The 23,857-nt window shown below is 45.2% G+C and overlaps 1 protein-coding gene across 1 annotated transcript in view; it reads left to right on the forward strand.

Moving 5' to 3' along the window:
• The first annotated feature begins 14,280 nt into the window (after positions 1 to 14,280).
• Positions 14,281 to 23,857, forward strand: part of TET1 (tet methylcytosine dioxygenase 1) — a 93,248-nt gene continuing 83,671 nt past the window's right edge. Inside the window, exon 1 of the mRNA XM_084845430.1 lies at positions 14,281 to 14,579. The gene's annotated coding sequence lies outside the window, so the exon portion shown is untranslated. The remainder of the gene's footprint in view (positions 14,580 to 23,857) is intronic.

A 23,857-nucleotide genomic window follows, 5' to 3' on the forward strand; every position in this document is an offset into this window, starting at 1 on the left:
AGATGATGCTATTAAAGTGCTGCACTCAATATGCCAACAAATTTGGAACACTCAACAGTGGCCACAAGACTGGAAAAGGTCAGTTTACATTCCAATTCCAAAGAAGGGCAATGCCAAAGAGTGTTCAAACTACTGCACAATTGCGCTCATTTCACATGCCAGCAAGGTGATGCTGAAAATCCTACAAGCTAGGCTTCAGCAGCATGTGAACCGAGAACTACCAGAAGTACAAGCGGGGTTTCGAAGAGGCAGAGGAACTAGAGATCAAATCGCCAACATTCGCTGCATCATGGCAAAAGCAAGAGAATTTCAGAAAAACCTCTATTTCTGCTTCATTGACTACGCTAAAGCCTTTGATTGTGTGGATCACAACAAACTGTGGCAAATTCTTAAAGAGATGGGAGTACCAGACCACCTTACCTGTCTCCTGAGAAATCTGTATGAGGGTCAAGAAGCAACAGTAAGAACCGGACATGGAACAACCAATTGGTTCAAAATTGGGAAAAGAGTACGACAAGGTTGTATATTGTCACCCTGCTTATTTAATTTATATGCCGAGTACATCATGAGAAACGCCAGGTTGGATGAATCACAGGTCGGAATTAAGATTGCCAGGAGAATTATCAACAACCTCAGATACGCAGACGATACCACCCTAATGGCAGAAAGCGAAGAGGATCTAAAGAGCCTCTTGTTGAGGGTGAAAGTGGAGAGTGCAAAAGCTGGTTTGAAACTCAACATTAAAAAACTAAGATCATGGCATCTGGCCCCATCACTTCCTGGCATATAGAAGGGGAAGAAATGGAAGCAGTGGCGGATTTTATTTTCTTGGGCTCCAAGATCACCGCAGATGGTGACTGTAGCCATGAAATTAAAAGACGCTTGCTCCTTAGGAGGAAAGCTATGGCAAACCTAGACAGCATAGTAAGAAGCACAGACATCACCTTGCCGACAAAGATTCGTATAATCAAAGCTATGGTTTTTCCAGTAGCAACGTATGGCTGTGAGAGCTGGACTATAAGGAAGGTTGAGCGCCGAAGAATGGATGCTTTCAAACTGTGGTGCTGGAGAAGACTCTTACGAGTCCCCTGGACCGCAAGGAGGTCAAATCAGTCCATCCTAAAGGAAATCAACCCTGACTGCTCATTGGAAGGACAGATACTAAAGCTGAAGCTCAAATAATTTGGCCACCTAATGCGAAGAGAAAACTCCCTGGAAAAGACCCTGATGCTGGGAAAGATTGAAGGCAAAAGGAGAAGGGGACGGCAGAGGATGAGATAGCTAGATAGCATCACCGATGCAATGAATATGAACTTGAGCACACTCCGGGAGAGAGCGGAGGACAGGAAGGCCTGGCGTGCTATGGTCCATGGGGTCACGAAGAGTCGGACACGACTTAACGACTGAACAACAACAACAGCTGATCAGCCCCCCACCCCTGGTCAACCTTGATATCTTGTCTGATGAAGAGATGTGGAGATCTTGAAAATTTGCACATTCTTTATTTTATTATTTTTATTATTTGTTTATTACATTTATATCTCACCTTTCTTTCATCATGGAATTCAAGGTGGCTACATGTGGTTCCCAGGTGGTCTCCCCTCCAAGCACTAACCAGACCCAACCTGCTTAGCTTCAGCAAGGTGGCTGCCTCATGTACCTTCAGGCTATGCCCTAGAATCACATTCTTTGTGATCTTTGAGTTGGATATGGATCTTCTTCATGTTTCCTGTGCCTTAGTAAAATGTTATTTCTTCAATTTTCTACTGTGGTGGATTACTGATCCTTTTGGAATGCCTCAGCAAAAGACCCCTATCAGGGAGCTAGAGATAAAAGATTAAATAGCTAAAATAAAATAAATTTGAGCCAGACTCTGAGACAAGGGTAGGCAACCTTTTGGGGCCTGTTGGCACATTTGGCCATTTGAGAAACTTTCCTGAGCACCGCCACAAAATGGCTGCCATGGGAGCCATGGCTACCCACGAAGGACAAGTAAACTGCTCAAAAGATTTAGTGCAAAGCAGAGGTGGGGGCTGAGCCCCAACATACGAAACACTCCTTTGAGCCCACAGTTTTCAGTGACGACAGAAACTGATTTCACAGAAGGCAAACTTTCTCTCCCTCCACCGGCTGCCAACTCATCCCCCCCCCCCATCTCTTTTTCTCATTCTGGATCACCGCTGTGCACACAGTCTCTCACACCCTGGCTCACTACCCATAGACACATGCACTATCTATCTCACTCTCACACACAGAAACATGCCCAGTCATCTATCCTCCATCCATCCACACACACATACAAGAAACCCATGTAACCATCATGCATACATACATATATATACACACATCCCTCCCTATCCTCATCGCAAACACATGAAAACCCATACACTCTCTCAAGATCTGTCCCAAATTCCTCCTAAACCCTTTCTCAGACACCTATAGCCCCCATCCATTCAGACATACATATACACAAACCTCCCCAACTCCCACCCCCATTGCTCCCAGCCAGCTTCCTGTTGCTCTATGTCCTCTCTTCCCATTGGCTTCCTGCTGGCTTCCATGAACTCCCAGCTGGTTTACCCCTGCTCTCCCTAGTGCCCCCAAACACACACACAGTGCTCTCAGTCCCCTGCTGCTCTGTTTTGACCCTAGCTTATCAGACAGAAGTGGCAAGAGTCCTTTTTTTTTCTTATTTTCCATCTTTTTCTTGGTGGCTGGGCAGAGGGAAGGATTGGACTGCAGCCACCCACCTTCTCCATTTCATCTTCAGCGGTCCTTCTCCGGGAGCCCCCACCAAAGGAAGTAAGGTGGGTGGCTACTAAGAAGAGGGCCTTTTCTGTTGCGGCACCCTGGTTGTGGAATGAACTTCCCAAAGAGGCTTGCCTGGCATCTACATTGTGCTCTTTTTGACTCCAGGTCAAGACCTTATTTTCCCAGGCATTTTAGTCTTTTGGTTTCTGTTTTATAAAATCTGTTATTGTATTTTAAATCTTTGTACTGCTGTTTGGTTTTATTTTGGTTTTTATTTTTATTTTATACTGAAGTTTTCAACTTTTCAACTTCTATATTTACCACAGATTTTGTGGTTATAATTGTGAACTGCCCAGAGAGCTTCAGCTATTGGACAACATAGAAATGTAATAAATAAATACATTTCCTAAGGAACAATCCTGTGACCCCTATACAGCATCTGAGGGGCCATAGGATAAGTTTGGATTCCCAGATCTGAGGTCAGGGACAGTGCTCCAACCTTTGAGCTGGGAATCAGAGCTCTGATCCCTCTCCCTCTTGCAGCCAGCTGTCAGGGTGGAAACTGAGCCTTGGAGAGCCTCAGCGCAGTTCGGATTCTGAGGAGGAACAGCAATCCATGGGAGAGGAGCCAGCTCGTCCCTCACAGGCTCAGCACCTGGCAGAGATTCCTCCTGCCAGCATTCCTGAAATAGATAGTGACCCTGGTAGTGAGGGAGTGTGGGAGGGGGGCTTCTCAGATGATCGACGCAGACGCAAAGAGCGACGAGTGATGGAGGGCGCGGAAAGGAGGCGTACCGCCCATTTGGCGCGCAAGCAACGGCCACCTCCCATGGACCCAAGGGAAAGAGGGAGGATCTCTCCCTAGCCCATAAGTTCTCGGTCTTCAAGTGACTCTCTTTCAAACGGGCATCAACTGCCTACTTGAAGCTTAGGCCACTCTGCTGTTCCTTGCTGTAGTCGCTGGTGATTAGCATCTGAAAGAGTCATTAAGTTGTAAAAGGATTAAAGCTTTGAAAAGAAATCCTTTTGTCTGTGTCTTGAGTTGACTATTGGAATCTACTGAGAGAGGCTGCCAAGGCGCTCCTGACACCAGCGTGAAAAGAACCATACCAGCTGCCTCTCTGAGTTTGGGAACGCAACCAAGGGGAGGGGAAGGGGGCATTTCGGTGCACAGGGAGGGGAGGAGACTGGAGATGCCAAGATATGAACTATCCTGAGGGTTCTCCGGTCTCCTTCTCTCCCCCTCTGAGAAGCCCCAGTCAGATAGGCAAAAAAGCCTGTCTAGCAAAGATGCAGGGCAGATGGACGGGGAGGCGAAGATCATCACCACTCCTCCTGCCCTGCACAGGATGACCACTAGCCTCTGAGTTTGGAAGCTTACGATCATCGCAATAGAATTGCACTCTAAGAATGTCTCTGAGCCCCACATGAGACCCAGAGACAGTTACGGGAAATGAAGATGGCAGTAGCTGGAGGCCCTCACTTTACTTTGAAGAGCTCCCAGGTCTTGGTAAGACAATTTGTTAATTAAAAATTAAAAGATGGGAGGGGTAGGGCACCAAGAAATGTGTCCAGGAGCATATTGGTGCCCACACGCACCAAGTTTTCTATGCCTATTCTAGAACAAGTTTCCAGTGTGATCAACTTTGGAACATGTAAACTTATAAAATATTGTGTCAATATCACTTTATAGCAGTAAGGGGGCTGCTGCATTTATGTTGATGTTCCCTATGGGGACTTGGTAAAATTTTATGGGAAAAGGAATAAGCACCTTTTCCTTGTCACTGAGTAACAATAGTCAGCAAATATGTGGGAATATGGGAGCAACTTTCACTTGCGCTAGAGATTTTGCGTTTGTACAAATGGAGGAATGAAGCTGAGGAAAAGGGATTTGCCCAAGGCTACTTAGTGCATCCATGGCAGCTTTGAACCCAAGTGCAATAACGAAGTGAAATACTTTACCCATAGACCACACTAATTTCTTAATGTTGCTGTTTCAAAAACTGACGAAATACAGCACATTGCAAAGGTCTGGTTTACTTACATGGTTTGAAACTGAAAATCCTTTATGTTCTATGAGATTGTGACATTTTGAAAATTAAGGATCTTGTGATCCTGTTTCCATTCCCTGAGTTGGAGGCTTCCTAGATAACCCTATAACCCAGCATTCCCCAACCAAATACCCTTCAGATGTTTTGGACTTCTAGTCCTATCAGTCCAGCATGGTCAATGGTCAGGAATGCTGGGAGATACAGTCCAAAACATCTGGAGGACACCAGGTTGGGGAAGGCTGCTTTAAGGCACTGTCATATATATGTTTGGAGAGAAAAAAGGCCTACAACTCCCAACATTCACCAGCCAGCTGGGATGCTGGGAGCTGTAGGACTTCTTTCGGTGTAAACACACATAGGATTCCACCCTTAACCACTTAAACTGCAGTCTGTCCCCAACATACAGCAGTGTCATTATTTTATTTTATTTATTATTTATTTCATTTCTATACCGCCCAATAGCTGAAGCTCTCTGGGCAGTTCAGAAAAATTAAAGCAACAAAGTGCAGCATAATACAATATAAAATATTAAAGCTTAAAACCACATATAACAGTACAACCAGAATAAAACCTAGCAGCAATGCAGAGATTTAAAATGCCAAAGCTAAAAGACTAGGAAGCTAAAATGCTAAAATACTGGGAGAATAAAAAGGTCTTCACCTGGTGCCAGAAGGAATACAGCATAGGTGCCAGGCAAAGCTCTCTAGGGAGCTCATTTCACAGCCAGGGTGCCACAGCAGAAAAGGCCTTCTTCCTTGTAGCCACCTGCCTCACTTCCTTTGGCAGGGTCTCATGGGGAAGGACTGCTGAGGATGATCTTAGGGTCTGGGCAGGCACATATGGGAGGAGGCGATCCTTTAGATAGCCTGGCCCCAAGCTGTTAAAGGCTTTGAATGTTAATACCAGCACTTTGAATTGGGCCCAGAAATGGACTGTCAGCCAGTGCAGGTGGAAAAGTACTGGCGTAATGTGATCTTGTTGGCCAGTCCCTGTTAACAATCTTGCTGCCCTATTTTGGACTAGCTGAAGTTTCTGGACTGTTTTCAAAGGCAGCCCCACGTATAATTGTTGTTGTTGTTCAGTCGTTAAGTCGTGTCCGATTCTTCGTGACCCCATGGACCATAGCACGCCAGGTCTTCCTATCCTCCGCTCTCTCCCAGAGTGTGCTCAAGTTCATATTCATTGCATCGGTGATGCTATCTAGCCATCTCATCCTCTGCCGTCCCCTTCTCCTTTTGCCTTCAATCTTTCCCAGCATCAGGGTCTTTTCCAGGGAGTTTTCTCTTTGCATTAGGTGGCCAAAATATTTGAGCTTCAGCTTCAGTATCTGTCCTTCCAATGAGCAGTCAGGGTTGATTTCCTTTAGGAGGGACTGATTTGACCTCCTTGCAGTCCAGGGGACTCGTAAGAGTCTTCTCCAGCACCACAGTTCGAAAGCATCCATTCTTCGGTGCTCAGCCTTCCTTATAGTCCAGCTCTCACAGCCATACGTTGCTACTGGAAAAACCATAGCTTTGATTATACAAACCTTTGTCGGCAAGGTGATGTCTGTGCTTCTTACTATGCTGTCTAGGTTTGCCATAGCTTTCCTCCCAAGGAGCAAGGGTCTTTTAATTTCATGGCTACAGTCACCGTCTGCGGTGATCTTGGAGCCCAAGAAAATAAAATCCGCCACTGCTTCCATTTCTTCCCCTTCTATATGCCAGGAAGTGATGGGGCCAGATGCCATGATCTTAGTTTTTTAATGTTGAGTTTCAAACCAGCTTTTGCACTCTCCACTTTCATCCTCAACAAGAGGCTCTTTAGATCCTCTTCGCTTTCTGCCATTAGGGTGGTATCGTCTGCGTATCTGAGGTTGTTGATAATTCTCCTGGCAATCTTAATTTCGACCTGTGATTCATCCAACCCAGCGTTTCTCATGATGTACTCTGCATATAAGTTAAATAAGCAGGGCGACAATATACAGCCTTGTCATACTCCTTTCCCAATTTTGAACCAATTGGTTGTTCCATGTCCGGTTCTTACTGTTGCTTCTTGACCCTCATACAGGTTTCTCAGGAGATAGGTAAGGTGGTCTGGTACTCCCATCTCTTTCAGAATTTGCCACAGTTTGTTGTGATCCACACAATCAAAGGCTTTAGTCAATGAAGCAGAAATAGAGGTTTTTCTGAAATTCTCTTGCTTTTGCCATGATGCAGCGAATGTTGGCGATTTGATCTCTAGTTCCTCTGCCTCTTTGAAACCCCGCTTGTACTTCCGGTAGTTCTCAGTTCACATGCTGCTGAATACTAGCTTGTAGGACTAGCTTGCTGGCATGTGAAACGAGCACAATTGTACAGTAGTTTGTGCACTCTTTGGCATTGCCCTTCTTTGGAATTGGAATGTAAAGTGACCTTTTCCAGTCTTGTGGCCACTGTTGAGTGTTCCAAATTTGTTGGCATATTGAGTGCAGCACTTTAACAGCATCATCTTTTAGGATTTTAAATAGCTCAGCTGGAATACTGTCATCTCCAGTAGCTTTGTTGTTACTAATGCTTCCTAAGGCCCACTTGGCTTCACTCTCAAGGATGTCCAGCTCAAGTTCAGTGACTGCATGATCATGGCTATCAGGGACATTAAGACCTTTCCTGTATAGTTCTTCTGTGTATTCTTTCCACCTCTTCTTAATCTCATCTGCTTCTGTTAGGTCCCTGCCTTCTTTGTCCTTTATCATGCCCGTCTTTGCACAAAACTTTCCCTTGAGATTTCCGATTTTCTTGAAAAGATCTCTAGTCTTTCCCATTCTATTGTTTTCCTCGGTTTCTTTGCATTGTTCATTTAAGAAGGCCTGCTTGTCTCTCCTTGCTAATCTCTGGAAATCTGCATGCAGTTGGGTATATCTTCTCCTTTCTCCCTTGCTTTTTGCTTCCCTTCTTTCCTCAGCTACTTGTAAAGCCTCATCAGACCGCCACTTTGCTTTCTTGCATTTCTTTTTCTTTGGGATGGATTGAGTTGCTGCCTCCTGAACAATGTTACAGACCTCTGTCCATAGTTCCTCAGGCACTCTGTCTATCAGGTCTAATCCCTTAAATCTATTTGTCACCTCCACTGTATATTCATAAGGGATATAATTTAGGTCATACCTGAATGGTTTAGTGGTTTTCCCGACGTTCTTCAATTTAAGCCAAAATTTTGCGATAAGAAGCTCATGATCTGAGCCACAGTCAGCTCCAGGTCTTGTTTTTACTGACTGTATGGAGCTTCTCCATCTTTGGCTGCAAAGTACATAATCAATCTGATTTCGATATTGACCATCTGATGATGTCCATGTGAAGAGTCGCCCCTTGTGCTGTTGGAAAAGCATGTTTGCTATGATCAGCGTGTTCTCTTGGCAAAACTCTATTAGCCTTTGTCCTGCTTCATTTTGTACACCAGGGTCATGCTTGCCTGTTATCCCAGTGATTTCTTGACTTCCTACTTTAGCATTCCAATCCCCTATGATGAAAAGGACATCTTTTTTGGTTTTAGTTCTAGAAGGTGTTGTAGGTCTTCATAGAACTGATCAACCTCAGCTTCTTTGGCCTCAGTGGTTGGGGCATAGACTTGAATTACTGTGATGTTGAATGGTTTGCCTTGGATTCGTACTGAGATCATTCTATCGTTTTTGAGATTGTACCCCAGTACTGCTTTTCCCACTCTTTTATTGACTATGAGTGCTACTCCATTTCTTCTAAGGGATTCTTGCCCACCATAGTAGATATGATGGTCACCTGAATTAAATTCGCCCATGCTTGTCCATTTTAGTTCACTGATTCCCAAGATGCTGATGTTCAATCTTGCCATCTCATGTTTGACTACCTCCAGCTTACCTTGATTCATTGATCTTACATTCCAGGTTCCTAAACAATATTGTTCTTTACAGCATCGGATTTTCTTTTCACCACCAGACACATCCACAGCTGAGTGTCCTTTCGGCTTTGGCCTGGCTGCTTCACTCTTTCTGGCGCTACTTGGAAATTCCCTCTGCTCTTCCCCAGTAGTATATTGGACACCTTCCGACCTGAGGGGCTCATCTTCCGGCATCATCTCTTTTAGCCTTGTGATACATTCCATGGGGTTTTCTTGGCAGGAATACTGGAGTGGGTTGCCATTTCATTCTCCAGTGGACCACATTTTGTCAGAACTCTCTGCCATGACCTGTCCGTCTTGGGTGGCCCTGCACGGCATAGCTTATGGCTTCACTGAGTTACGCAAGCCCCTTCGCCACAACAAGGCAGTGATCCATGACCCACGTATAATGCATTCCAGTAATCCAGACGAGATGTTATCAGAGTATGGATAACTGTAGCTAGGCTATCTCTGTCGAGTTACGGGCTTTGCTTGTTTCTCATATTGACACTGGGCTATATTGCCAAAGAGAACATGGCTGATGTTTCTTATTTGATGGTTTTGAGTTAATACTCATATTTCTGCATGCAATAGATACATAGGAGGAAGAACCTGCTCCTTGGAAAGAGAATATGATGCGAACTAACATCAGCACCTCTGAAGATCTGAGGCCTACAGAGGCAAAGGGAGGAAAAGTCAGGCTTTGAGGCCTAGAGTTTTCTGTTAGGAGGGGGTAACCCTGAGAGGAGTAGTTTCATTTCTCTTGCTAAGTGTCAGTTTCATTTCTCTACTTAGGTTTCATTTCTTTAGGTTTGAAGCAGTACTTTTGGTTTTGAGGGAGGAGGGTATATAAAGAGAGGAAGAGAGCCAGTAAGAAAGACCAGGCTGCAGCCAAAATGAGAGTCAGCCAGAGCCTGAAATGAGAGCAGAGTCTAAAGAGTAAGCAGGAAAAAACAGCCTAGAAAAGTCTAAGGATGGCTAGGGTAAAGGAACTTGTGTTTTGCAACTTTTGTTTTCTTTTAATTCCTTTTGTATCACTCAGCTCTAGTGAGGAAATACCTTTAGCTGTGATTGTTTGCTTTAAATCTACTAGTAAACTGTTGTGGTTAAACCCTGTGTCTAGAGTGTCAGTCACCCCATGTCTACAGCCTAAAACCCTACGTTACTGGGAAGGGGAAATTTAAACAAAACAAGGTGGGACTCTTATGGAGCCAAGCGATCCTTAAGGAGTTGCTCAGGGGGTCCAGGTCATAAGGGAAACTGTGACACCATCCCACCACACTCCTTCTAGTCCTGTTGTGATTTGCAGCATCAAATACTTAGCCTATATGCCTCTGAGGCTCGAGAGGGAGCCTCTCATTCTGTGGGAGAAGCAGGCAGGAAGAGAGGTAGCTTTTGTAGCCTTTCAACAACTTTGCCACTCCATCAACCCCTTTCTCAGTCCCTTTATGATTTGCACTGCCCAACATTTACCCAACATACCACTAGTAGCAAGAGGTTCTTGTAGTCTTGCAGCAGCTTAGCTGTTTTATTTAGCACCATCCTCACAAGAGGGAGATAGAGAGTATGTCTTGGCTGATGAAGAAAGCTGATAGATAATGAAGCCTGGCAGTCGGTGGTGTAATGGCAAATTTTGAAGTGCAGGCACCCATCATGACAGTCCCTGCAGTCATGCCCCCAAGGAGAGTCCCAAAATTCCAGCAGGTGCATTAATTCATATCAGTAAACAAATTCTAGCAGTTTTCTTCATCTCCACTAGAAGTAGGTCTTTTATAAAGCCAATGGGTCTTAACTGCCTACTCAAGACCAAAGCACCCCAAATACTTTACATTACAACAGGGAACAATATATTATTGCTGGGAAAATTCATTCCCCCCCCCCCATGTGTGGACTGTAGCTAAGCACAGACAGAACAGGGAATTCTGAGGTGTCAGTGGCAGATGACATCAGCATCCCTGCTAATAAAAAAGTCCCAGCACTGGCAGCACATGGCAAAGTTCAGTGGTCCTGAAGGCAGAAATGTTTGATGACCTAGAGCAGGGGTGGGAACCTCAGGCCCGGGGGGCCAAATCCAGTTAGATGGCCACATCCCCTTCCCTTTCCCCCAATCGCTAATTGTTTGGTGGTTTCTCGTTTTTTTGCAGTTTTTTCCCCATTCTAAAAGGTTGAAAAGCCTCTCCCAAGGCTCAGTTACTGACAGTAAGACCTTTAAACTACAATATGCTGGTTTGTGTTTTTTTTGTATTCTGGCCCTGTTCCCTTTTGCCTTCAGCTCCACCCATCACTGAAATGTGGCCCCTGAAAGCTTCTCCAAAATGGAATTTGGCCCTTGGACTGAAAGAGGTTCTGCATCTCTGACCTAGAGATTTGGGGAAAGACTGGCAGTGTGTTCCAGAAATCCAGATTAAGAGAATTAATGGAGTCCAAACACAGGACCATGGCAATTGCACAGATTAAGCAGCTGAGTAAAACCAAGTATCCTCCCAAGCCTTGGCCAAGACACGTTTTTCCCAGGTATTCTTTTTGTTCTTCCTGGCTTTTAATTAAAAGTTTTAGTGGTGCTTGCTGCTTATGGGTATTTTAAAATTGTATTTTATTGGAACTGGCTTTATTTAAAATTATTTATATTTAGTATGGGTTTTTTTTTGTCTTTTTCGTACTGTTTTTATTCAGTAAGCCACCTTGGAAAGAATATGGTCTTGACAGGCAGCAAAGAAATTGATTCAATAAATGAAATAAAGAAATACTGGGGTTAATGGATTGACAAAGTCTGAGTGCTCGAATTATGAGGGGAAAACAGAGGGGCCTTAATGAAAGATAAAGATGGACGGGTGGAGATTCCATTCCCCTGGATCCAAGTGTTGTTGACAGAGGAAGTCAGGTGTGATGTTTAGGGTCCCCTGTATGTGATGAGCTATAATAGAGGGGCACCTTCCTCAATCACCTCAAGTGTAAGAGCTCTCCATCCATACAGAGGCACATCTAGAGAGTTTATTCTTATTAATGTCAATTGGACATTCATCAGGGGAGAAGGGAAGGGGCATGCAGTTCTAGCAGTGCACAAGGCTAGCCTGCATGGCCCCAAGAACCCCTCTGTGCATTCTTTCAGCGCATAAAGGGATTCTTGTGAACCCCCTCCTCCTATCATCCAGCTCTGTTCCTGGTTGTTGTAGTCACTGTACTATTTCTTCTTTTACTTTTTTCTTCCTTTTCAGAGATCTCCTAGATGTGAGCAACTAGCTTCCTGCCAATATAACTTTGCTTTGCTAGCCTACATGCTCAGCTTGTCTGAAACATGCTGTAGCCTCAGGGCTGGATAATAGTAGGTCTCCTGGGCAACTACCAGGGACAGTGTTCTTGGGGGACACCTGGCTCAAGGGAGGGCACATATTATAGGCTATTTAATTAACTATCCACTCAACAGCTGAAACTAATAGTGCAAACAGTTCATATTAACTTATCAAGCTGCCCAGTCTTACCTACTGTACATGGCCAGCACTGCATTGACATGGCTGTTGTTTGAAGTCGGTGTGGTGGGACGGCAACGTCAGTGCCCATTCAAATGGTGTGTATGAGTGATTGTGATCAGACCAATTCATGCCAAAGTATTATCTTAGATGACAGTGATAAATAATATCTACAAGCAATGCATCAAAGCTGTAAAATGGGCTATAAATGTAATTAAAATCTGGTATTCAGAAGTTGGGTGGGGTTGTTGAAGATACTCTTTGCCTGGAGAATCATTTGATCTAGGCAGGCTAGCCCTATGGCTCTATCTAGTTTGTCAAAGACTGCCAGTCTCTTCTTTTAGCACGGTCCCAGTATTGGCTCTCATCACTGCCAAAACTGTATTTTCTTGACAAAATTAATCCAGGTATCATGGCCCTACAACTTTCCTTATGTCTGCATTTAATATAAGCTGGTTTATAAGTGGTTCAGGTTGGCGCAGATGTAATACCTCTGACCTAATATAGTTGGGTGAGAATGCCTTCAACATTCTCAACAACAAATGTACAACCAGAATTGATTGTGTGATCTGTATGGTTGGTTTTTCACTTTATGGTCAGAGGGGGCATGTGCTGTTCAATGGGATAAAAATTTTTACCTATCTTTTCCATGGATGCTTCCTATATTTCTGATTCTACACAAAAGTGCTGAATAGACTGTGACCAGGTTCGACTGAGGTGCCCATGGGCGCCAGATTACATATGCTTAGAAGTTGTACTGTGCAAACCTGGGGAGTGTGGGTTATACAAGGGTTAAACCCTCCCATAACCCTAAAACAGACCGTGGGTTAATACTCGCATAAACCGTGTAATTAATTGATTATCCAAGGACTGGACACTGCAGCATTGCCTTATAAACACCAGAGGTTGACTTATAATAAAGTTCAGTGGTTGACTTATAATAAAGATCAGTGGTGGACAGAAGTTAGATTGTGATTCCACAGTCAACCACCTGGCACCTTTTGGTTGCTGGGATTATTGCAAAGAACAGTGGACTAGTATGGATCTTGGTCTGATGCAGTAAGACATTTCTTAAACAAGAGTGCACATGCAGGATCACTTAACACAGATTAGTTGGGAAATAGAGGTAGACCATGTGTTTCTAGCAAAAATCAAAGTAGATCTGCCCAGCCTACTGCTCTGTGTGCATTTCTAAATGCTGTACAGTATCCAGTGCTTGGGTAATCAGTCAGTTAATTAAGTCCATGTATATTTCCTCAAAGACACTCAAAGTGACAGAGATGGTTCTCAACTCATTTTATCCTCACCACAACATAGAGGTAGTTTAGGTTTAGAGATAGTTACTGGTCCAAGGTCAGCCAATGAGCTTCAAGGCTAAGTGGGGATTTGAACTTGGGCCTAATCCAATATCCTAACCACTGCATCACACTTATGAGGGTGAAGAGCAGACACCTCCCCCCCCCCGCTACTGTTCTTGGAAAACTAGGAAGGGGGTAATGGTTTGGTTAAAATTGGGGGAAATCAGATATATGTGTATATGTCATTAAGGGCTCCCTAACATTCCCCCCCCCCATAATTCAAACACTGTCAATACCTAATTATTTTACAGCCCAATCCTATGTAGAGTTATGTATACCTAACTCCATTTAAAATTTAACTTTAAATTTTTAAATCAGTGGGCAGATAATCAGGCTGTTAAGAAACAGTAAATATTATATACATACAGAAGTGGATTTGGAGTTTATCAGGACAAAAAACTCCAGAGACCATTTTCACATGATACTAAAAAGTTTATCTCAGGAGCGTTTGTGCCACGTGTGAACACTGTTAATCAGAAGAGAAATCAAACGTACATTCTAGCCACTTAGGGTTTTTATTTGCTTCTTCAGACAGATTCAAAGCACAACATTTTAAGCTTGGTTCTTGAAATGCCAGAGGAGAAGTTCTTATTCCCCCTTTGATTCTGTAGGCAGCTAGGGACTTGGTTTTCGTAAGGGAATTTGGTTTGGGTACTTTCATAGTAGCAGGAGCGTCTTGAGTGAAACTCTTGTATGCGTTGGGCCAAAGCCACTGGCCCCAGGAGTCCGGGGGTGAGAGGTAAGCAATCCCGCTCCGACGTGGCGATCCAGCTCGCATTTTTCTTCTCGCTAGGAGGGCTCGGTCCAGCTCGAGAGCGCAGCATAGCCGAGCCTCCCTCCCAGAGGGTCTGGCCGGGGAAGTTACTAACCTTCCGGGGAGAGCACGTTTATTCCCCCGTTGCTCGGGGGCAGGGGGGGTGTCTCCATAGTTTACACTGGCGTTTATTTTTCCTCCTGTCTGAAAAGACACGCTGGCTGGACGAGCTCTGAAAGTTTCCTTGCGTTGCTGCAGTTGTGGATTGCAAAGCCATGCACGATGCGTCGCCTTTTCCTCTTAGGAACTTATTGACAACGCAACGATCCTGGTATGTATGAGCGGATCGATTCCCAGAGAAGCTGTCGATCATGTGGAGAGGAGGATTTCGGAGAGGGGATGTGGTGAAGCCCTTTTTAGTACGTGGGTCTGCTTAAGCGGGTTGGTTAAAAGTCGCTTTCCAAAACTTGGATGCCCTATTCGCTAGGATAGATGTGGAAAAGTGGAATGCGAGGAATTAAACGATGGTGAAAAAAGTTCCACATTGCCGAGGAGCCTTCTGCCAAAGATTGGGGGAGGGAAAAGAAGACGAAGAATTTGGACGTGCTCATCCATTAGGAAAAATACAAGCCAAAATATCCCTATTATTACTAAAAAAAAACTCACCAAAAAACTCGAGAAGGTCCGATATGTGACTTCCCTAGTGCAAATTTGCCTTCAAGCAGCCCAAGTCTGCCTAGAAAAACCCGCCAGGCAAGCAAAGCTGCTTTAAATCTCCATACAAAGGGGGGAAGAGGGAGAAAGAATTTAAAGGACACAGATAATCAATCCAGCCTCTTTTTCTCAAGCTTTGGTTTTTGGAGGACAGGAAAGGTCAAACAGCATCTTCTAAAAGTTGCCTTAATTTTTGTGTTTGATTAGACTGCATGTGTATTTGTGTGTGTATATATTAAAAAATCTAATGGGTTAAATTATGCCCTGCCGTTAGGTTTTACAGCAGTGCATCTTGGCTGATCTCGGAGCTAATTACTCATGGCGTTGTCGTAAATTAAAATCGAATTTACCCCATTGTTTGGTTCCTCAGCAGCTCTTATGAGGGCAGTTATACAATGGAAGCTGCAGACCACCTCTGGCTACTACCTCCCCCAGAAAGAAATCCCACTCCAGGAAGCCATCTGCTTGAAACAAGAGCAGAGGCGGTGGCTTGGTCCTCCCTCCCCTCCCCTCCCCTCCCCTCCCCTCGTACTGTTGCTGATAACTTGCTTCTGGGGAAAGGAGTTTCTCTATATGTCATTATTGCTCAACAAACAGGGCTTCTTGTTTTAAGAGCCAGTTCAGCGAACTCAGGCAGGGAGGCAGGCGACTTGCCCGCATACGTGCCTCTAGAGTCGCCCTTTGAGCACAGGAGGTTGTCAGTTTGCATATGGACCCCCTTAACTCTGCTCCGGGAGTACATGCACTGGCAAAAAGTCATGAGCGAAGCCAGGATTCTGATCGCACTGCATTAAGCCTGAGTCATGAGTGAACAATTCACAGTTCTGCTTCCCTAAAAGTAGTCTCTGCAGGGGTGAAGAGTCTCTTGGGTCAGAAGAGTTCTCTGATGTACATAGAACAGGCTGCAACCATCTTTTAGCAACACATGGCTTCCTGCCATTGGGAAGAACTGTTTCATTTCTCCTTTAAATAAAGAAATCAACCTTCCAGTTGTTTGAAAAGGGGGACAGATGTGCATCTGAACCCTGCAGTGCACATGGTGTCTGTAAGTGCACACCACTCTGACATCTCATACACGCACATGCCCTTTGCTCATCCACACCACAGTCAGCAGCAATTGCAGGTTGAGCACAGCTAGCGTGTCAGGAATTGTGCTTTTGAGCCCCCCCCTGGGAGGAAAGAGAAGAGACTGTGCTCTTGTTTCATGCTTTCTGATTTCATACACGGGTGTTGAATTGATTACAGAAGAAGCTGCTGTTTGGACTTGTCCTTAATCATCCAGCATGAATTGTGAGGGGCACATGCATGTCCCCAAATGCTCAGGGAAATGTGCAGGGCAGCTGTGATTGGCTGGGATTCCCTCTTGCACGCGGCATGTTTGGAGACTGCTTGTCTTCCATGGTTTACCATAGCACACACTGGTGGAATACCTGTATACCTGGATTGCTGCATAAACTGTGAAGCTGCTATTACTTGCAGGATGACATGATGGATGGCATATTTGGAGTAACTGGCAATTCAGCAATGTCATAAAAATTTTGGGTAGCTCTGTCCTGCAGCTGCCTCAGTGTTGATATGTGGCACCTTAGTGCCAAATAAGTGTTCACTCTACTAAAACATGCAGTCTGAAGGGAACATTTCAGACTGCATATTTGAATAGAGTGAACAGCCTGGGGTGTCTCTCTTGCATGTTTAACTGCAGCACCCATGAGTGTACCTGGACTGAGCCATGAAGTATGAAGTGGGTCTAAAATGTTGTGGAAGCAAACTGATCAATGCAGTTGCAGTAATAGGCATTTGTTTGCCAAAGTTCATTTCTAAAAACACTGATATGTAATTAGCAAATTGTAAGGCTCAACAAGAGATATAATCTCTGTTTAAAATAGAATTTGCACGAAAGCTGTGGTGTGGAGGCTGACTTCCTCTCTAAGCTTGAAAACTGATGGAGCAATTTTGAAAAGTTGTAGGTGACAAGGAGGCAGTCATTAAGTAATTGCTGTGTGGTGGCTTTGTGAGTGTGGAGTGCTTCCACTGGTGTTGTGAGAAAAGGGATCTTATTCCTGAAGCATCACTTAGTGAGAAGAGTGTGTGTGTCATGATATTGAATCTTAAAGCAGCACGTAGATCTTCTGCCTGCACTTTTGTATTCCAACAAAATAGTGGTTGTTTTAGCCACACACAGTATAAGGCAAAGCACTGCATCTCTTAGGGTTTATCTGTGCTAGGGTTTTCCTATGCGAGTCAATGCGAGTTTGAAATGCACATAATATGTATCCAGCCTAAGCTGGCTGCATTGAGGATATCTGAGGATTCATGAAGGCATCCTGTTAGTATAATGAAACTTGTGACAATTTGAAGAGGGACAAGTTTCATCCTATACTTTACTACACAACAGAAGTGTGCAGATGGAGGGAGAGAGTCTAGAAAGTATAATATTTGGACAAAACTTGTCATTTTGTCTGCCTCGCCTTTGCCACATCCCCCTCAAAAGTTTGGGTTTACAATTGATGCACCATAGATGTTTGCTGGATAAGCCTTGGTGACTGGAAATAACAATTATATTTAGAAGCATGTGATCATGGCATGCATATTTCAGTTCTTTAATGAGTGATTATTATTTTTAAGTTGGAGGGCATCAGCCCAATGACATCAGAACATAGGAAGCTGCCTTATACAGAGTTGGACCAATGGTCATTCTCAGTATTGTCAACACTGACTGGCAGCTGCTCTCTAGGGTTTCAGGCAGGAATATTTCCAGCCCCATCTGGAGATGCCAGGGATGGAACCTGGTGCTTTCTGCATGCAAAGCGTGTGCTCTACCACTGAGCTATGGCCCCTCCACAACATCTGTCAGGATAAGCCCATTTGCCCCAGAATAATCCCAACATGCATGGACACAGAATGCATTTCTAGTGCAAGAGCAGCACTGTAAGAACCAATGACCCTCTTAAATACACAAAATGCACTGTGAGCAATGTAAATCAATGGGAAAGAACGGTGTGTCTTTACCACAGAATGTATCATACCATGTGTATTTTATCAAAAGAGTGCGCTCTGTCTTCCTGACACCAAATAACAAATCCATTTTCACAAAGGCAAATACTTTTCTAGAGTACCAGTCCAAAAGGGAGTGCGGGAGAGGGAAGGAGTCAGAGTTGGTGTTAAATACTGGTGACTGAACAAGGCTCTGTGAAGTTGGTCTGTGCAAGCAGCAGCATAGAGCTTGCGGCCTACTCTAGAGGGGCCTGTGGCAAAATGCCTTCAAGTGCCCTCATTGGCCATGACGTGGTGGGCAGCAGCAATGCCTGGAATATGTTCTGGGCACTTCCCCCTGTCGCTTGCTGCTGGGAAGACTTTTTTTTAAAAAAGAGGGCCTAGGACAGATGTCAGTGGCGGACCCTGATCGGGCCCTGGCAGCAGCCCACGGGTGCTGTGTGGTGAGGTTGGGCCTGCTGGAGCTGGTGTAGCTTAGTGGCCAAGGGTATGAGCTGTGGGTCTCATCTCAGCCACTAGGTGGCCTTAGACAGGCCACTTCTCTCAGCCTCAGTCCTTCATCTGTAACTTCCGTTGTTTACCCTTACTAGGGAGTAAGTTCCATTGAACATAATGGGACTTCTGAGTAAGCAGCATGCATAGAATTGCACTGTTAGCAGATCTTCCCATTTTCATTTTACTTTTTTTTCTCTTCCAGTTTTTCTCAAGGCCTATTCACAAATTTTAGTTTTTTTCCTAGATAGAGACACTGCATCTGTGTATGCAGGAAAAATGCAAGTGTGTGGAATGAGAACGTCCACATTTTGTGAAAAAGTCACCATCTCTGCAACTATTGGATCGATTGCACATTTCAGTATCCGATACTTATTTCAGCTTTAAAGTGTTATTTTCTTAGCTACCATAGAGCAACAGAGATACCATTTCCCCTTAGGCTTTTTCTAACACCCATAGAAAGCTCTGCAGGAGCACTTGTTCCCCATTTCTATTTTTTTCCCCTTTCCCCTCCCCCACCTCCAAATACAATTGTTTTTCTGAAATTTCCCTCTCTCTTAAGCTTAGCCTGTCCTTTTATTAGGCAATTGGTCATGTGACTCTGGCTTAAGCATAGCATTGGGCATGTCTGCATCTGCCTGATGGTCATTATCAGCTGCATCTCCCTTTGGCAGCATATGTTAACCCTTTCCTAGTCAAACCTGGGAAGCCTCTCCATAATTATGTTAAGTTCTGCATCTAAGAATCGAAGACTGCAATCATATACACATGTTCTGAAAGTACACTCCATAAAACGTAGTGGAATTTACTTCTGAATAAACATGTATAGGATTTCCCTGAACCGCTGCAAGCCTCAACGCCCTTATTAGAGAACAACTCCCATTGAATTCAATGGGACGTACTTCCTGAGTACACATGCTTAGGACTACTGTAAGAACCTGCATGGCCGTTATAATAATGCAAATAACAAAAACAATGATGACTAACAGAGAAATCTGGTAGGTTTCTCAGGATCTCCCCCACATATTAGCTTTCTAATTTTAAAGAAAACCTTATTTCTAGCGACAAAGAGGGAGGGCCAGGATTGTGACCTGCTCTTGGCTCAGTTCCTAGTCTCTTCCTCTTTCCCATTACATCTGTACTCCTAGAGTTTCCACCTCCCACCCACCCCACCATCAGTGGTATTGTGCTGTTAACAACTGCATGACAGGCAGAAACTCAACTGGTGTTGTCTCTCCAGAACAGCTATCTGGGGAGGTTGTACCTATTGAATATCTGCCTGTCATGCAGCTGTTAAAGTCAAAGAACCTTTGTCACAGAAAACAAGTACCCATCTTCCCTCCCTTGCCTCTATTGTCTCCCTGCTGGTCACATTTAGATTGTAAGACCCTGGGGACCCTCTTCAAAGCACAATATACCTTGCCAGAGAGCTGTATAAATAGTAATACTAAAATCAATGAGATTAAGGCTGAACCTCAGCCTAGGCACAATTAGGGGTTATACTGGGGAGTAAACCCATTGAACCCAGTGGGACTGACTTCTGAGTAAGTATGCATAGAATGAAGGTGTACACAAGTTTTAATTCAAAGTTACCAGGCTGCCTAAGTGCTGTATACATTCTAGACCATCATGATTAATGCAGTTGTGTGGAGCACAGAGATTTTGGTTTAGTATTTGCATATGACGCTCAATCAAGCCATTGGTCCATCTAGTCAGAGTGGCAGCAGCTCTCCAGGGTCTCAGACGGAGACCTTTCCAGAGGACCTTTAACTTGGGGGGAGGGGCAAGGTGTGGCCCTCCTGATGTTTTGGCCTACAACATCCATCATCCCTAGCCAGCATAACCAATGGGGAGGGATCATAGGAGTTGTTGGCCAAAACATCTGGAGGGCCACAAGTTGACCACCCTCTTCTTTAACTGAGGTAACAGGGATTGAACCCAAGGCTTCTGGATCCAAACCACTCCAGAGTTATTTGTTTGTTTGTTTGTTTACAATATTTATATACTGATCCAAATCAAAGATCTTGGAGCGTTGAACAGCAAGATAAAAGAATAAAAACCCATTATTAAAACAGTTAAAACATTTTAAAAGAATAGATTCTGAACATAATAAACCATGGCTGGTCACTCAGGGAAAGCCTCTCGAAATTACGTCTTCAGGAGGTGCCAAAAGCAACACAGTGTTGGCACCTGCCTGACCTCCAAAGGCAGGGAATTCCACAGGAAGGTGGCCACTACACTTAAGGCTGTCTTACTGGTGGACTCCAGCCGGGCCATAGGTCTGTGTGGAACCACCAGGAGCAAGACCTCCAATGACCTCAGTGACCGGACAGGTTGGTAAGGAAGAAGGTGCTGTCTCAGGTATCCTAGTCCTAAGTTGTTTAGGGCTTTGTACAATAGTTCTAATACCTTAAACCTGGCCCAGTAGTGAATAGGCAGCCAGTGCAGTTCCCCCAGCAAAGGAGTTACATGCTGAAAAAGGGGTGGCTCCCGACAACAGCCGAGCTGCTGCATTCTGCACTAGCTCCAGCTTCCGGACCAGCCTCAAGGGCAGCCCCACATAGAGCACATTGCAGTAATCCAGTCTTGAGGTTACTAATGCCTGTACCACTGTGGCCAAGCTATCCCTGTCCAGGAGAGGCTGTAGCTGGTGAACCAGCCAAAACTGGTAAAAAGCACTCTGAGCTGCAACGGCCACTTCGGCCTCCAGTGACAATGATGGATTAGTACCCCCAGACTATGAACCTGATCTTTCAGAGGGAGTGCAACCCCATCCAGAAAAGGTAATGAGCCTATCTCCTGGATTCAGGAACCACTAACCCACAGGGCTTCGGTCTTGCCAGGGTTCAACTTCAGTTTATTGGTGCTCATCCAGCCCATTACTGAGTTAAGACACTGATCCAGGACTTGCACAGCCTTTCCTGATTCAGATGTCACAGGGAGATAGAGCTGCGTGTCATCAGCATACTGATGGCATTTAGCTCCAAATCCCCTCATGACCGCTCCCAGCAGCTTCATATAGATGTTAAACAACACTGAGGACAAGATGGTGCCCTGCGGCACCCCATAGCTCAATTGCCAAGGGGCTGAGGAACAGTCACCCAGGGCTACTCTCTGAAATTGACCCCGTAGGTAGGACCAGAACCACTGTAACACAGTGCCTCCGATACCCATCCCACGGTGTTGATCCAGGAGGATACCATGGTCGATGGTATCAAAAGCCAATGAGAGATCAAGCAGAACTAACAGGGTTGCACTCCCCCTGTCCCTCTCTCGATGAAGGTCATCCATCAGGGCGACCAAGGCTGATTCAGTCCCATAACCAGATCGAAACCCAGACTGGAATGTGTCTAGATAATCAGCATCCTCCAAGAGTGCTTACACTCTGCCACAACCCTCTCAAGTACCTTCCCTAAGAAAGGGATATTTGCAACTGGGCGGTAGTTGTCGAATACCATTGGGTCCAGAGTGGGGTTCTTCAGGAATGGCTGGACTACTGCCTCCTTAAGGATAGCAGGGACCACCCCTCCCCACAGGGAAGCATTTATCACTCCGTCAACCCACCCGGTTATACCTCCTCTGCTAGCTTTTATTAGCTGAGAGGGGCAGGGATCGAGAGGGCATGTGGTTGGTTGCATTACTGCAAGCGCTTGTCTACATCATCAGGCTGCAGGAACTAGAACTGTTCCCACAAAACTGGGCAGATGGTGGCATCAGACGCCTTGACTGGAACTGTGATAGCAACAGCGTCAAGTTCGCTATGGAGACAAGTGATTTTGTCCTCAAGGTGTGATACAAAAAGGTCACAGCGGGTCCTTGACGGGCCCAGGGCCCCATTTGCTGGGGAGGGTGTTAACAACCCCCAGACCCCCCGGAAGAGTTCCACCGGATGGCTACTCGAGGATGAAGTGGAGGCAGCAAAATAGGTCTTTGCCGCCTGCGCTGTCACACAGTAGGCACGATTATGTGCTCTAGATCATGGTCGGTCATCCTCGCTTCAAGTCTTGCACCATTTGCGCTCTAGCCGATGTCCAGCCTGTTGCATTGACCACAGCTCCCCAGTACGTCAAGGAGCAGAGAGGGCTCTACAGTGCTGGAGAGGGCACTCAGGTACAATCAAGTCAATGGCCTTCCATATCCTACTATTCCACAGTGAGACTAGGGCCTCAGCTGGCTCATCAGCTCTCTCCACTGGAAAAGCCCCAAGAGCATTCAGAAGTCCATTGGATTCCATCAGTCTCCTGGGGCGGACCATCGAAATAGGTCCCCCACCCCTGCAGGAGGGAAGTAACACGGTGAGTTCAAACCTCACCAGGAAATAGTCTGACCATGACAATGGGGTTACTTGGACCCCCTCAATCTTCAGACCACCCAACTTACAACTTGGAGAAAAAACCAAATCAAGGGTATGCCCTGCTTCACTTGTTGGGCCGATGACAAACTGAAACAGCCCCATGGTTGTCATGGAGGCCATTAAGTCCCAAGCTGGAACTCCTGAGACAGCCTCAGCCTGGAAGTTGAAGTCACCCAGAACCATCGTCCTGGGATCCTCTAACACCACTCTTGAGACTACCTCTGCCAGCTCAGTCAGGGAGGATGCTGGGCAGCAGGATGGATGCAGCATCCCCAATCTGTCTCTCTGGCCTAACAGCAGGTGCAGCCCCTCAAGGCCTGCTCCAAGGTGGAGTGGTTCCCTGGTGATGGAGATGGAAATTCTATGAACCACATCGACTCTCCCCACCCCCTCAGCCCTCCAACCTATGTTGGTGCTGCACCAAGTGCCCAGGTGGGCAGAGCTGAATCGGGTCAACCCCACCTAGCTCACCCACCCAAGTCTCAGTAATACACTTCGGTCTTCTCATCCATGATTAAATCATGAATGAATTTGGTCTTATTGCGGACCAACCTAGCATTAAATAGCAGCACCACAAGACAGGAGGGCTCAGTGGATGAGCTAGCAGGCACATGAGAACTAGAATTACAACCCCTTACTTTGAAGTATAGTGCATAATTACTCCTGATACACTTTTAGATACAGGTCAAACTCGCTGCTGCTGCTGCTGCTGCTCTTCTTCTTCTTCTTCTTCTACAAAGTTTATACTACCCTTAATCAAAAAAGCTGAAGGTGGCATATATGTTCTTCCCCTCCCCTTGACCTTCATAACAATCCTGTGCAATAAGTTAGGCTGAGAAACAGTGGGGGCTATAAGAATAAGCCTAGACCCGCCTTGGCTTGTGTGCTCCCTGCTCCTCCTCCAGCCCAGCAGCAAGGAGGAGCTTGGAAATGTTCGCTATCCTTTCTATTTATTTATTTAGTACATTTCTATAACTCCCAATAGCCGAAGTTCTCTGGGCGGGTTTCAACAATTAAAACCACAAAATACATTTTAAAATACAATATAAAATGTA

Source organism: Heloderma suspectum, chromosome 3, assembly GCF_057233095.1.
Source record: "Heloderma suspectum isolate Gila_16-S chromosome 3, 16-S_ref, whole genome shotgun sequence".
NCBI lineage: Eukaryota > Metazoa > Chordata > Lepidosauria > Squamata > Helodermatidae > Heloderma > Heloderma suspectum.